This window comes from Taeniopygia guttata, chromosome 20, assembly GCF_048771995.1.
Source record: "Taeniopygia guttata chromosome 20, bTaeGut7.mat, whole genome shotgun sequence".
Taxonomy (NCBI): Eukaryota; Metazoa; Chordata; class Aves; order Passeriformes; family Estrildidae; genus Taeniopygia; species Taeniopygia guttata.
In genome coordinates this window covers 14,541,005-14,555,461 of record NC_133045.1, presented here as the reverse complement: position 1 = coordinate 14,555,461, position 14,457 = coordinate 14,541,005, and the positions used below count along the sequence as shown (strand labels likewise).

At 49.3% G+C, this 14,457-nt stretch overlaps 1 protein-coding gene across 4 annotated transcripts in view; it reads right to left on the bottom strand.

Annotated features, from left to right (window-relative positions):
* The window catches only part of RIPOR3 (RIPOR family member 3), a 41,636-nt gene extending 31,456 nt beyond the window's left edge, over positions 1 to 10,180 (bottom strand). Inside the window, exon 1 of one of the 4 annotated variants that reach the window (XM_072916893.1) lies at positions 9,690 to 10,180. The gene's annotated coding sequence lies outside the window, so the exon portion shown is untranslated. Of the gene's footprint in view, positions 1 to 8,911; positions 9,117 to 9,689 lie in introns of those variants that run through there. The other 3 variants (XM_072916897.1, XM_072916892.1, XM_030288498.4) reach the window with 3 other exon arrangements.
* Positions 10,181 to 14,457: the final 4,277 nt, after the last annotated feature.

Sequence of the window (14,457 nt, the reverse complement as noted above, 5' to 3'; positions counted from 1 at the left end):
AGGACCTTGGAGGTCGGGATTTGGCACTCAGACTGGAAAAATACATAAGTATGGCTTTTTTTCCTTTCTAGAAAAGATGCATCAGATTCTCCCTCTGGTGCCTAGCTTAAGCTTCTTTAAAACTGTGATTCTTGATTTGGTTTTATGTGCTCTTGGTCAGTCCTTTCCCTGCAGTGTGGAGCAGGTCCCTTGCACTGAGCCACAGCAGCAAGAAGGAATCTTCTGCTGAATCGAGTCTTGTGAGACACAGTCATTACTTGCAGAGCAAACTGGGCTTAGTGGGGCCCTAGTTCCCCTGGGGACTTCCATAACATAAATTATTAATAATGAAAATAAACATTGGCTAGCTTGAACTTCTCTTCATTCCCTTAGAGCTTATTTTTGTGATGGAATTAGCTAAATAAAGCCCACTTGAAAGAATGTTTAATTGCAAAGTATCCAAGGAAAACAAAATGGAACTAATTGGTTCTTAGATATTAAACGTTCAAAAGGAGATGGCTTTGGAAACAGCTGAAAGACTAATGTGCATTAGGGTACAAATGGTGCAGCAAGCAGCTGAGGAAAATGCAGTCTAAACTGGACTACATTTACTTTTAAACCAGATATTCAAGTTTAGTCAGTCTGGCCCTGCCTAGAAGACAGCTTTGGATTGTTTCAAACCTAAACAGAATGACGGCAACACTCTCTGGAAAGTTATAAACTCAGAGGAGGCAAACTTGTGTACTGACTTCTGGGCATCATTTGCCCAGGGAACCCTACAGCACCTGCAGGGATTGCTGTTTCCTGAGTGCCCCTTAAATCCCCCCAGCCTGCAGAAGGCAGCCTAGCAGGGGCTGCTCCGTGTGGTTTTCCCAAAGCAGGTTTTCCTGCAGCCTGCTGGAGGAAGCAGCTCTGACAGCACATCCAGGGGTGGCTGTGCTCCCCCAGAGCACCTGGACCTTCCTCTGCACACCCTTCCTCCAGCCCTGCCTTTTTCTGCTGCTGTTTCATTCAAGTGGTTCACAGGCAGCAAATAGAACAAATCTGTTTGCTCATGTGAAAACTCCTTTCCCTATTCATCAGAAGTTAAATAACTATTTAACCACACTTATTTCGGAAGCGTTTCTAGCAAGACTAGGAAGTGATGGCTCTAATGTGACTGAAATATGCAAACAAGAAAAAACCCCCTGCACTAAAAGGGAGCAAGAACAGATAAGTCATAACAAAAATCATACAGGAAAGACAATTTTAAATATTAATGAGTGGTAGGAGAATTTTTCTCTGGAGGAGCACAGTGTGCAATGGAATCAGACTGGTGCTCAGCACTGTGTCATCAGCAACATGTTTACTCTCCCACTTATCAATGACTGACAGCAACGAGGCCTCTGCCAGAGATAAGAGATTCCTGGAAATGTCAGGGCCCCCAGAACACCCAGCCCAAGCACACGAGAGTGGCTCCTGGAAGAAAAAGGCAACTGGAAGTGCTAAGCAGAAGTTGCTCAGGAGGATCAGTCACCATCAAACCACTTCAACATTTAGACCAAAAGCTAATGTAATTTAAGGTCCCTTGAAATGTTATGAATACCATCAACAAACAAGCAAGAGTCACTCATGCAAATGCATTGCAGCTTTGTGCACAAAAAAAATCAACCAGCTCTCTGTCCCAGACTTTTTCAAAGTCTCTGAACCCAATTGTTTGGTCCCTGGGGACCCAAAGCTTTTACTGCAGCTAACACATCTGCTTAGCGTTTCCTATTTTTCAGCATCACAAGGAGTTTTTCTTAGACCTTGGACTGGTTTACTCAGCATCCATGGGCCAGTGATCTCCTGAACCCCCACTGGAGATCCTCAGCAGAGCTGCCACGGACAATGCACAGAGCAGGGACCCTTGGGCTCCCTTCCAAATTCAGGAACAAAACATCCTGACAAGTGATTCCAGCACTGCAGCAGTGCAGAAGCAGGACAACTGCAGACTGAGACAATTACAGCAGCAGGGGCAGCCCGTGTGTTTGGTGTCCTGACAGAAATGTGGAGTTTTCCTCTGTATGGTTTGGCTTCCTCAGGACGGATATTTTTTACAAGAAGATACAGTTTTACTGTATTGTAAACATGACTTGACAATTACAGGTCAAAGTATCCTCACTTATTGCTTTAAATGAAACTAAAAGGGGTCAAATTCATACATACACACATGGGGAAAAGATTCATCATGTGTTACTACAGCTCTGGGAAAACAGCACAGGAATTATGTCTGGACTGGAGATTTACCAGGAGATGCAGTGCGTGCTCTCATCCAGAACCTTCTCCTGCAGAGCATGTTCTCCTTACAATTGTGGTTTTGTTCTTGAAGAACCCAAGCTCAAGCAATTTTGAGATACTTTGCATTGCTACTTAAATGTTTTGCACTTCTGCTGTTTGTTTGCAGGCAGCTGGGATGCCCGCACAGATTTTCTAAGGTTATTTAAATTCTTCTTTATTTGTTAACAAATTATGTTGTTGCACAACACATTGGCATGTGAACCCTTCAGAAAAAGGGAGAGGCACCACTCTGCCTCAGAGGAATTAGGAAGGAGCTGCAATGAGCTCAGCAGAGTTACACAAAGGAGAGTTCTATTGTCCCAGTGCCTGCTGTGCCTGACTGAAGGAACATTTCTGCATGTCAGGGCTCTGCAGAGAGGCTTTCCCTTCCAGGTCAGTGTCTGGGCTCCATTTCAGACATCAGTGGCACATTTCCACCCAGCCTGGGCACTTGGTGCTGCACTAAGAGCACTAAGGAGCTGCAGGTACATTCACAACAAACTTACACAGCGCTGTGTGGTGCTGCAGACTCAAACCCAGGCATGCCCCCACACAGCCCCCAGTGTAAATGCTCTTCTCTTGTTTGCCATTCCAAAAATCCAGGTCATAGCGTGCTACAAACCACTTGCCTTCAAAACCTCAGCAAAGCCAAAGAACTTTGTGGAGAGCTCAGGTCTCAGCCTCGTGCAGTGCTGGCTCAAAGGGCTGCACTGGGAATATCCCTTGGGAAAACCCTGGCCTGCTGTTTGAACTGTGCACAGCCCTTCCAACAAAATCCTTCCTTACAGTCTGCAGAAGTCTTTAAACTCTTTTTGTGACATTTCAATTACGTAATGGAAACATCTCAGAAGTTCAGTGCCCAGGGAAAGGGAAGGTTATGGAGGTTCTTCTGCACCAGTAAAAGTACAAAGCTATTCACAGCAACATTAAAGCAGCAAACATTCAGACTTTAAAGCACACTGAGACCTTGGAATTGCCTCCCTGTTTATCTGTTCAGGCCCAATATTGGAAAATTATATTTCCCTCTTCAAGTCTGTAGCAATTTCAATAATAAAACAGAGGTTATGTAAGTGCAGAGAATTATGGAACAATATAAGTGGAAAGTATATAGCTTTAAAATTCATTTGAATAACTCAAATACAGCTGAAGTGACATTATTCACACTTTCCAGTCTTAGTCAATACTGGACTGAAACCAAGCACAAGGCATTTCAGGCCCAAAGGAGGTTTTTAAGAAAATTACAAGTACCTATATTTCCAGTTTACAGTGCCTGTCTGGGAAAGCTCCACTGCCTGAGGAAACACCAAGCTGCCTTCTCATGGGATCAAACAGCAGAGACGTGAAGTAATTAAGGGCGCCCCTGGACCAGCCTGTAAACACAAGGGCTGACTGCACCCCAAGAGCTCCAGAGCAGGAACCTGGATGCAAAACCTGTGTCACAGGCAGGGCTGCAGCTCCAGAGCTGCATTCCCACTGCAGCCCATTTCTGAGCCATGCAGACACCAGCCCCAAATTCCCACTGCAGCCCATTTCTGAGCTGTGCAGACACAGCTCCACATTCCCACTGCAGCCCATTTCTGAGCCGTGCAGACACAGCTCCACATTCCCACTGCAGCCCATTTCTGAGCCATGCAGACACCAGCTCCACATTCCCACTGCAGCCCATTTCTGAGCCGTGCAGACACCAGCTCTGCATTCCCACTGCAGCCCATTTCTGAGCCGTGCAGACACCAGCTCTGCATTCCCACTGCAGCCCATTTCTGAGCCGTGCAGACACCAGCTCTGCATTCCCACTGCAGCCCATTTCTGAGCCCTGCAGACACCAGCTCCGCACTCCTCCCACACCCAGGGCTGGAGCTGGGCCTGGGGAAGGAATGCAGGAGAGAAATGAGTTTCTTATCGGCCTGGCAGATCTCGCTGGGTGATGTGGATGCTGTGGAGCTGCCAGGACTGCAGAGTGGGACATGGCACACAGCCCAGTGCTCTGGCAGGACACTTGCAGTGAGCTCAAACTGCTTTCTGAACCACACACAACTGCTCCCAGCTCGGGGACACCTGGATAGATTTTTTCCTCAAAGGAAAAGTGAAGATCCCAGATTTGTACAACAATGAGTAAAAAAAGGGAATAAACTGTGTATTTCCAGACTCAGGGGCATTTGCAAGTCTGGCTATAGGAAAACGGATTTAACAACCATAACTCTCACGGAGGGGAATCCTGAACAGGCAGGTAAGGACAGGAGGTTTCTCAGGATAATCCTGAGTGTCCATTCCCTCCCAGCCATGGGCAGCATCGTGCATACAGCTGCACATGGCAAAATCTTTCCATCACTGCAAAGAGAGTCAGACTTCACCTTGGCTTTTGGTGAGATAAAGCAGTTTTGGCTCTTTCAGTTCCACAGCCAGCAGTATTTCCAAATGTGCAGGGACAAAGGCCTCCCAACTGCATGAAGCACAAAGAACTGTGGAAACAAAGCTCTTTATGTCTGCATTGTGGCCTTGTTCAAATCCTGCCAGGGCTGGGACCCTCCTGGATGTTCCTCTGGTTACTCTCCCAAACAGAATGCAGGATAAAGATGTTATGCTGTGGTCAAGAATGTCAAAAGGACATACTAACCTAATTCACATTGCATTTTGTTCAGACAAGTATTCTCATAACAGCTGAGAAAGGACTGTGTTGAATAGAGCATCCACTGCTTTGAGAAAAAGAAACACTAGCTAAAATCAAGGGCTTTGGCTACTTTAAGGCTTCCTAAGCAAAATTAAATCAACATATTTCCTGTAAACATTCCCTCTTTTCATCAGCATGCCAGTGTAGTAAGGAGAATGTGACCCTAATTCTCAGCACCCAAATCTGGGATAACTATAAAGTCAAATGTTTTCTTACTTTCACAGAAACAACTGTGACTGGAAATATTTTCCAAAGCATGTTGCAAGTGGAGGTAAGTAAATCAGCTAGCACACAGCACATTTTTAAAGGAAAAAAGTTTCTAAAAATGAATCAGGATTTAATAAAAAATGTCTCTGAGGTACATAAGTCATGCCCATAATAGAATATTTTTCAATTTTCAACCCTGTATAGAGAATTTTAAACCAATAGCAGATGTACAAAACAAAAGCAAAATTGTCCCTTGTTCTCTGCTGTGCACACACACAGATAGAAACAAGGCAACCAAGGAGAGGCTCTCAAACATTTTCCACAAGAAAGACAATTTGCTTACAATTCCTTCTCCCTTTAAATTGTTTCTGTGGCAACACATCTGGTGCTGTAGTTCTGGGCCAGAACATTAACTATCCTGAACGAAGAAAGTTATGTTGTTGTTCTGTCTGCAAGAACGAGAGACAGAGAGAGATCTGTGAGCTCACGTAACCAGGTCACCCCTCCTGCCTCCCCAGCACACAGAACAGCAGCTACGGGTATTTGTGCATGGCTTAAAATGGCAAGTTTGAAAACATTTCAACAGTGGTTAGAGAAAACCCTCGTGGTAAACACGGTCTATAAGCCAGGGATTTTTTAAAATAAAATGATCAGTGCTTTGCTACTGCTGTTCCCACCGTGTGAAATAAATAAATTATCCAGCTGAGAGGAACAAGGTTCATTCCCTAATCACAAGCATAACTCTGCTATGCAGTGGAGCAGGACTGATGCTGATCTCTGACCTCCCAACGCTGCTGCACCATCCCCAGGTCACACCTGCCTGTCAGAGCCCCTGGGTGTCTGTAAAACCCCTCTGCCCCAGGATGAGGCACCTCCCACAGCCACAGAGCCAGCACTGCTGCAAATCCCTCCCAGCACATCCAGTGCCAGCTGTGCCCATCCCCTGTCCCCAGCCAGAGCTCCGAGTGCCACCTCCAGGGACACCTGGGACACCTCCAGGGACACCTGGGACACCTCCAGGGATGGGCTCCAACCCTCCCTGGGCAGCCAAGGCCTGAGCACCCTTCCAGGGACAAAATTCTTCCCAAAACATGCAGCCTTGAGCTCTTCAAGCTCTTGAGGATCAATAGATTTTACATTATGGAAATAATGGAAGTAGATTTTTGCTACTTCATCAAGCAGATCAGGGATGGATTCCCAGAAAGAACACGAGCAATAAAATGTCACTGACACAGTTACTGTCCCAATAATAATTGCATCTGTTCTCCATAAAATAGTTTTTATTATTTAATTTGAAACAGCTAAATTCACATCTAGAGCAGTTACATATAAATCTGTTTGCTAACTACACTTAGGGTATTTCTGTGTTCTCAGTGTTCTGATCTGGATTACTGGTGATTAAATGCCTTGTCTGTCTGAAAAGCAAGTTTTTGCCCTTAAAAGTTGAACAGAATAAAAATGATAGTTTTCAGTCATTCTGTCTTTGAAGACATACTGGTTTAAAGCAGTCTGTCCTCAGGGAGAATAAACTGGCAGCAGAGATGGAAATTTGAAAGAAGTGGCTAAAACCTGGTATTTCATGTATGTCCCTGTTGTGCTTCTGCAGGCACATCCGAGGATGGGAATTGAGGCCAGGGCCCCGAGCACCTGTAGCCATTAAAGGCTGGCTGCTGTCCTTGCACAACTCACTCTCTGTAATTTTGGATTGTCACCAGCCAGTCACCTTCCAAAATCCACTGCTGGCCAACAAAAGCCTGAATAATTCAACTCTGTCTGTTCCCTCTTTCTCAGCCTTTTGGCTAAGATCAAGTGTGCAGATTCAAATAATATTAAACCTACTATTTTACACAAATTATCTCCTTCAGTTCCAGTCTTTCTATTTATTTCATCCAAATGGAACCAATTAATAACCGTTCTGAGACAGCTCCCCCTCCCTCGCTTTATCTTGGATAACTTTCTGTGCCCAAACCTCTGCCTTGTCCAGGTGCTCTGTGACCCCACACTGCCACTCCTCAGACCCTGAGACACGTGAGGATCACACCTTAACCCCCCCACAGACTGAGCCTGGTTTCCCTTTCCAGCCAGAGGGGCTCAGGTCCCTTTCTCAGACTCTTTATGGGGATATTGCAAAGGAGCTTTTGGGAAGGAATTGGCTTGGAAGGGAATAAAGTGGCATTGGTGGATGTGCTGCTCCAGGATCCCAGCTCCCTGCCTGATTGCTCCACAGGAACCCAGGGCTGGGGAGAACATTGGAGAGCAGCTGTGCAGCTGCTCTTTGTCCTGACAGAAGGAAACCATCCCATCCTTCCCCTGTCCTTGGGGAATCCATGACATAACTCCATAACTCCCTTCTGGCCTCCCCCTGGCCCCGTGCTGCTGACAGCACCCCTGCAGCTCTGAGTGCCTCCAGGATGGAACCCTGGCTCAGGATGGGGTCCTGGCAGCTCAGGGAAGCCCTTTCACTCCCCCGGGGTGTCCAGGCTCTAAGTGAAGGAGGGAGGATGCTGCCAGGTTCACATGCACTGCCAGCTCCCACGTGTCTCACACGTTCCTCTCCAGACCTGGGGCAGGAGGAGGCTGGGCCTGCCACTCCACAGCAGCTCCAGCCCATTTTGGCAGGGTCTGTGCAGCTTTTCCTGCGCTGCTACACGTGGTGCTTGTGTCATTCACTGTGCAGGGTTCAGAGCAGGGAAGGGATGAGCTGCATGACCCAGGAATACAACAGAGAGGGAGCTCCTCACTGCACACTCCTCCAGCCACAGCATCTTTGGGGACCCGCTCCATTCAACATGCAATATTCCCTCAGATGTATTTTGCACTGTTTACTACCCTTGCAAATGATCTTCCTCTGCTTTTCTTGTTTTTAATTAAGATCTTAAAAAAAAAAAGTAAGCACCTCATCAATAGGTGTAGCTCCCATTTTGCAGCTGTGAAAACACAGGTATGGACAGATTAAGTCTTGATCCCAACAAAGGAAAAGACTGAATCGGGAGTTTGAGTACTGGTGCTGGTTCAATACAAGAAATGGCTCCAGAAGTATATAACTCTATTTTTCAAACTTCTTCAAGTTTCTTTGGTTGATTAACAACTCTACTTCCATATGGCCCAACTTATTTAAAACACTTTTTAAAAGGGGAAATTAAACTCTGTCTGAATCTAAATGTAACTGGGCCATGACCCAAAACCTCAACTTGTATTTACACGAATAAGCAATAAAAAAAAAAAAGGCAAATAAAATGTAATCTTTGCACAGACAAAGAGAGTTAACTAAAACATAACCAGCTCATGCAACAACACCTCCAAAAGGCAAACTCGACGGGATGGCACAAAGCTCTCCTGCTCCTCTCCATGTTCCACCTGCTCCAGCCAGGGGATTCCCGGGGGGTTTCCTGCCGGGAATGCCTCACCCCGGACAAAAAGCGACCGAGCCTCTCTGCGAGGGTGCAGCCCCGGCGGGAGCCTTGGCATCCCTTGAGGCTTGATCGCAGACGCTCGCCTGGCCCGCAGGTGACCGAGTCCCGCAGGTGACCACATCCCCCCCAAGTGACCACATCCCCCCAAGTGACCGCATCCCACAGGTGACCGCATCCCCCAGTGACCGCAGCCCCCAAGTGACCGCATCCCCCCGGTGACCGAGTCCCGGCTCCGGTGTCCGTGTCCCCTCTAGCTGCTGTCCCCTGCGGGCGGAGCGGGTTCCCCGCGCCCCCCGAGCCTCTCTCCGTGCCCAGCTGTGCCCAGCTGTGCCCAGCTGTGCCCTACCTGTGCCCACCTGCGCTCGGGCCGGCGGGCTCGGAGCGCGGCTCGGCTCCGCTGCCGTGGCGGCTGTCGCGGCTGTCGCGGCTGTCGCGGCTGTCGCGGGCGGCCGGGAGGGCCGGAGAGCCGCCGCTTATCGCCGCTTATCGCCGCTTATCGCCGCCCAGCCGGGCTCCGCTTCCAGGAAGCCGCGGCTCGGAGCGCTCGCTGCCGCGGGATGCCGAGGGCTCCGCGCCGCTCGCTGCTCCCCTCGCTCCCTCCCTCCTTCCCTCCCTCTCCCTCTCCCGCTCCCCTCCGACCCCCCGGCGCCGGCAGGGGCTGGGACCGCGCGGCTCCGCCACATCCGAGCGGCGCTCCCGGCCCGGCCCGGCTCCTCACCGGGAGCATCCCGGGCGCGCTCCGCCCGCGCGGCTCCCGCGGGACACGCGTCCCGCAGCCCCGGGACCGCCCCGTTCCTCTGCCCAGCTCTTACCCCTTCTGCTCAGGCCTTTGCTGCCGTGCCCAGATCCCGCCTTTCCCCCTTCCCCATCCACTGCTCCCTCCTCCTCTGCCCTCATCCCACACTGCCTCTCCAGCGTGCCTTTAAATGTTCCCTCGGTCACACAGGCTAATCATCATCATCATCATCATCATCATCTCCACCTTTCTTTCTCTCCTTGCCTCCTGCCTTTCCCATCCCGCCTTTCCATAGGTTTGCTGGTACTGAGCAGATGTCATTTACTCTCTTTGATTCTCCGGTGGCCAAATCCTGCTCCGAGTCCTTCCTGCTGCACCCACTACTGACCTCCTTCTTGCTTCTGCGGGCAGGTACTGCTCCTTGGGCACGATCTCCCTCCTGCCAGCTTCCCAGACACCTTCCAGGCAATCCTGGCAAAGGAGGTGAGGCTGCTGGTGAAGGCAATCCCGGCAGAAGGAGGTGAGGCTGCTGGTGAAGGCAATCCCGGCAGAAGGAGGTGAAGCTGCTGGTGAAGGCAATCCTGGCAGAAGGAGGTGAAGCTGCTGGTGAAGGCAATCCCAGCAGAAGGAGGTGAGGCTGCTGGTGAAGACAATGCCGGCAGAAGGAGGTGAGGCTGCTAGTGAAGACAATCCCGGCAGAAGGAGGTGAATGTGGGAAGCAGGCTGGGATCTCCCCGTTCTTGTGGCACCCCACACTCACACCTCTCTCCTGAACAATGCCTGGCCGGGCCTTTTGCAAACAGCCCACACAGACGTGTCCCTGCCCGGGCACAGCTCCTGGGCCTCTGCTGTGCCTCATCCATCTTCCATGTCCCCTGGTTTCCAGCAGCACTTCCCCGTGCTCAGTGACTGACAGCACAGGCAGCCAGACACTCCCCACGGGGAAAATGAGCTGACTGCACGGAATTTGGCCATGCCCTTACCAGAACTTTATTAGCAATGGTGTTTTCTTCCCTTGGGCCCCGCTCTGCAGCATCCAGCTCACACATCCTGAAACCCACCCCGCTGCAGGAGGCTGAAACACAAAGTGAGGGTCTCAAAGCTCCAGCTGACCAGATATCCCGTGCAAGGACCTCTCAGGGCAGGGTTACTGCTTTCTGTCACAGCCCTTTATGAAGCTGGTCAGGATTTGTATTTTCCTGTGCACGTTTCTAAAGGAAAGTCTGGAAGGAGGCAGAGGAAGATCTCTTGCCCAGCTGAACACGACTGTGAGCAGAGGCATGAGGAGCTGACACACATGAAAGTGAGAGCAGTAAGGCACAAAACCAGATGGGCAGATGGACTTGCCTGAGCCAACGTTTGGAGCACCCTGTGTGGCAAGCACGTTTCTCTCTCTCTCAGGATTTTTCATAAAGGTGCACAGAGAGAAATGTGCTTGCCACAGCCCTGGGTTGTATTTGTGTTCAGAAGAACTGTGCTGAGACACAAGCACAAGTGGGATTCACACCAGGGCTTCAAACTGGCTGGGGCTTGGAGCACTGCAGATGGCAGTGATGGCACACCACGGATGTCACAGCTGGGGCACCTGGAACACAAAGCAAGGAGATGTGAGGACATGGATTTGTACAGGTGAGTACGTGACATTCCAGCCACTGTAACCCTGTTAACTCCTGCCTTGATTTTCTGGGGATTTTGGGGGTTATGGTCACACCCACTGGGTGCTTGAAGCATCCTCCCCAGCAAAGGCAGCTGCAGTGTCCTGCTGCTCTCTGGGGCTTTCCAGGCTGGCAGCAGTGGCTGTGTGCCCCAGCCCCGGGCACAGGGTGGTGCCATGGCAGCTCCTGCAGCTCAGGACGCTGCTGGCACTGCAGCACGTCCCTGGCCCCACAGCAGGGTGGAGCACACTGGGACCAGCTGAAATCAGCTGGATTTGCAGGAGGACATTTGTCACCAAATCTCTGCAGGAGCCCTGTGCAACCAGTTGCCCAAAAAGCCATTACTGTTAATGGCATTTCCTCCTAACCATGAGCCTTTTAAGAAAATTCACAGAGCAGCTCCTCAGCAAATGCCAATGACCACGGTTCCCTCACTCCTGCTGCAGATGTGCCCATTTACTTCAGCTGAGGAATGGCTTTATGCGCTTTTATTCCACTTCACTTTTTATGATCTTCATTTGCTGTGTCTTCATCTGGTGTGTTTATGTGGCTGGTGCTTGGTTTTCATTATTTTTAACTGCATTTCAGATCATTTGCTCTATGGTTTTGTTCACATTCTCCTTTTCCACGAAATTCTAATAAAACACTTGGCTACAGATTTCCCAAATTGAATACTGATGTTTAGTGCAGCTAATTATGCAGCAGGGTTCAAAGTGAGTTCTATAATGTAACAATTTACATATTCCTGAAAACAATGGACACAAACCTACAAATTATTGCTACAAGCTAGTTTCACATTCTTCTGGAATTCCCTTTAGAAATACATATGTTTAGTATTCTCACGCATATGAAAAGCAGTAAATAGTGCATTGCTGGCACCATTATAATATTTACAGTGAAAAAATAAAACACACTCTGATGTGTCTCAGACCTAAAGGGACATGAAAAAAATTGCCAGGACGTTTCCTGCAAGATCTCAGCACGCTTCACAAAAACCCTTCCCTGATTCAGCCACTCAACATCCATCACTATAAGCCAATGATACACAAAGATCATTTTACAACAAAGCATTCACCGTGGTTGCAGCAACATTACACATTTAGTGTTTCAGCATCACCAGCGTTCTGGCATCAGCAGATTAATCATAACTTTATTGTTTAAGTCCTGAATAAAGTAGTTTTTGTTTGTTTTCTGAATGGACCAGATTACAGGCAGCCAACCCTGTGAGCAGCCCAGCCCAGCCTTCTCAGGAAGATCCAGACTAAACTGACTTTTAGAAAGGCTGCTGTGAGCCAGGACTCTGTTTATAAAAGCAAGAGCTAATAACTCAGTAGCTGGGCCTGTTACTGTGATCCTTTGCACCAGGATAACTTGCAGAGACAATAATTCTTGCTGCTCCTAATGCAAGCAATATGTATGCCAACATTTGCCCATGGCCCCACTCCACCCTTCTCTAGTTTGTATTTTTTTAATTGTCACTTTACATCTTCATAATGTGGAGTGATCTGCATAGAAGTGGATTCTCTCTCAGCCTCCTGATCTGTAGCACACCAAACTGCAGAGCATGTGCCAGCAAACCATCCCTGCCCAGAGCATTTGCTCCGAGCCTCTGAGGGGGGTTACAGTGAGATTGAACTGGAAATACACATCCCCAGCTCCAAGAACACGATTGTTATTCCTCTTTGTGCATCAAGCTGTGCTGGAGTTTTTAGCTCCTGGTATTATAACTCAGGAGGGAAGGTAAGAGACCTGCCAACAGAAGCAAAGAGTATCTTCTAAAACTTCAACACAACTGGGACAGTGGCTGAACTCAAAGGATTCAGGATTTCCAAATGTGGCGTGCATGGAAAATTTGAATTACTTTTCAAGTCTCTTTGGCTTGTACTTCTGTAGTTTTACTTATGACCACTGCCCCAGCACTATCTGGTTAATAAACAGGGACAGTTCTGTTGCATTTATGTGTACACATCTGTCTGTTTACTCTCTGGGGTCTCACAGGGGCTTGGCTTGTTTGTGTATGGATACATAAAACACCAAGACAAAAAAGCCTAAACTAATCTCATAATATAATTATGATAAAAGTTTCATATTTCCCCCCAAAAAATTGTTCCTTATAATTGTTTACATTCTCCTAAAGTGTTGGTAACTTCATCTTATGATTGCAACAAGAAGTCTATGACAAATCAAATAAATCAAAGGGCTTTGCACCATCCCTGGAAACGTTGTGCCATCCCTGGAAGCGCTGCATCCCTGGAAGCGCCCAAGGCCAGCTTGGACGGGGCTTGGAGCAGCCTGGGAGAGCGGAATGTGTCCGTGGCAGGGGGTGGAATGGGATGAGCTTTAAGGTCCCTTCCCACCCACGCCATCCTGTGATTTGATGAGTATTTTAAAGCACGGTAACAGCAGTGTGATACAGCCTTTACAAATACAGCTAAGGCTGTGGGAGCAGTTAATGTCCTGGGCAGTCCCGGGAGCCAAGGCCGCTGTTGTAATGAATTAACGGTGTAATTAATGGTGTAATTAATGGTGTAATTAATGGTGTAATTAATGGTGTAATTAATGGTGTAATTAATGGTGTCATTAACGGACGTCGCTCCGGTCACACGGCGCGGGCACGGCGCGGGCACGGCGCCCTCTGGCGGCGGCGGCTCCCGCTGCACCCGCGGGGGGACGGCGGCGACAGCGGCGAATGTCGCGACAGCGGCGACGCGATGGGCACGGCCAGGGCGACCCGCTGGGCACGGCCAGGCCCCAGCGGTGCCCTTCCGAGTGTCCCATCCCCTTCCCGAGCACTGCGGCGCTGCCAGCTGCTGCTCCAGCAGTGTGAGCGCTCCTGCGCGACTCGTGCGCCATCCGATAATAAATAATTCAGCCTCGACAAGCGATAGTTCATTGCTCTAGAAAAGCTATCGTCATTTTTGCAACCGGAGGCAGGAATCATTGGCAAAATGCATTCATTGTCTGAGCCAGACACGGGCACAGTCCCTGCCATGAGCTGCCCTCCTCACGCGTGTCTGTCACAGCCTTTGATCGGGGCACAAACGCGCTGCAGCAGCTCCGAAAGAAGCAGCCACAAAACCCAGGAAAAGGTTCTGTGCAAGGTTTCAAACAGCACCTACCAAAGCACGGGGCAGGAGCGGTTTGGCCATGGGAACACCACACAAACTCACAGAGGGAGGCCAAAATGACACCCCGTGGTCACCCAGCTCACCTGGGGGACAGAGGGACACAGCACGGCCACTGCAGAGGGACACCAGGACACCAGGCACTGCAGAACAGGAGCTGAGGGACAGGGGGACAGGGGGACACAGCACAGCCACTGCAGCGGGACACCAGGCACTGCAGAACAGGAGCTGGGGGGACAGGGGGACATGGCACAGCCACTGCAGTGGGACACCAGGACACCAGGCACTGCAGAACAGGAGCTGCTGCTCATGAAACTGGGGAGTCCACAGAGGCTGCTTCATTTTAATTTTGAGGTCTATCAAGCACCATTCATGT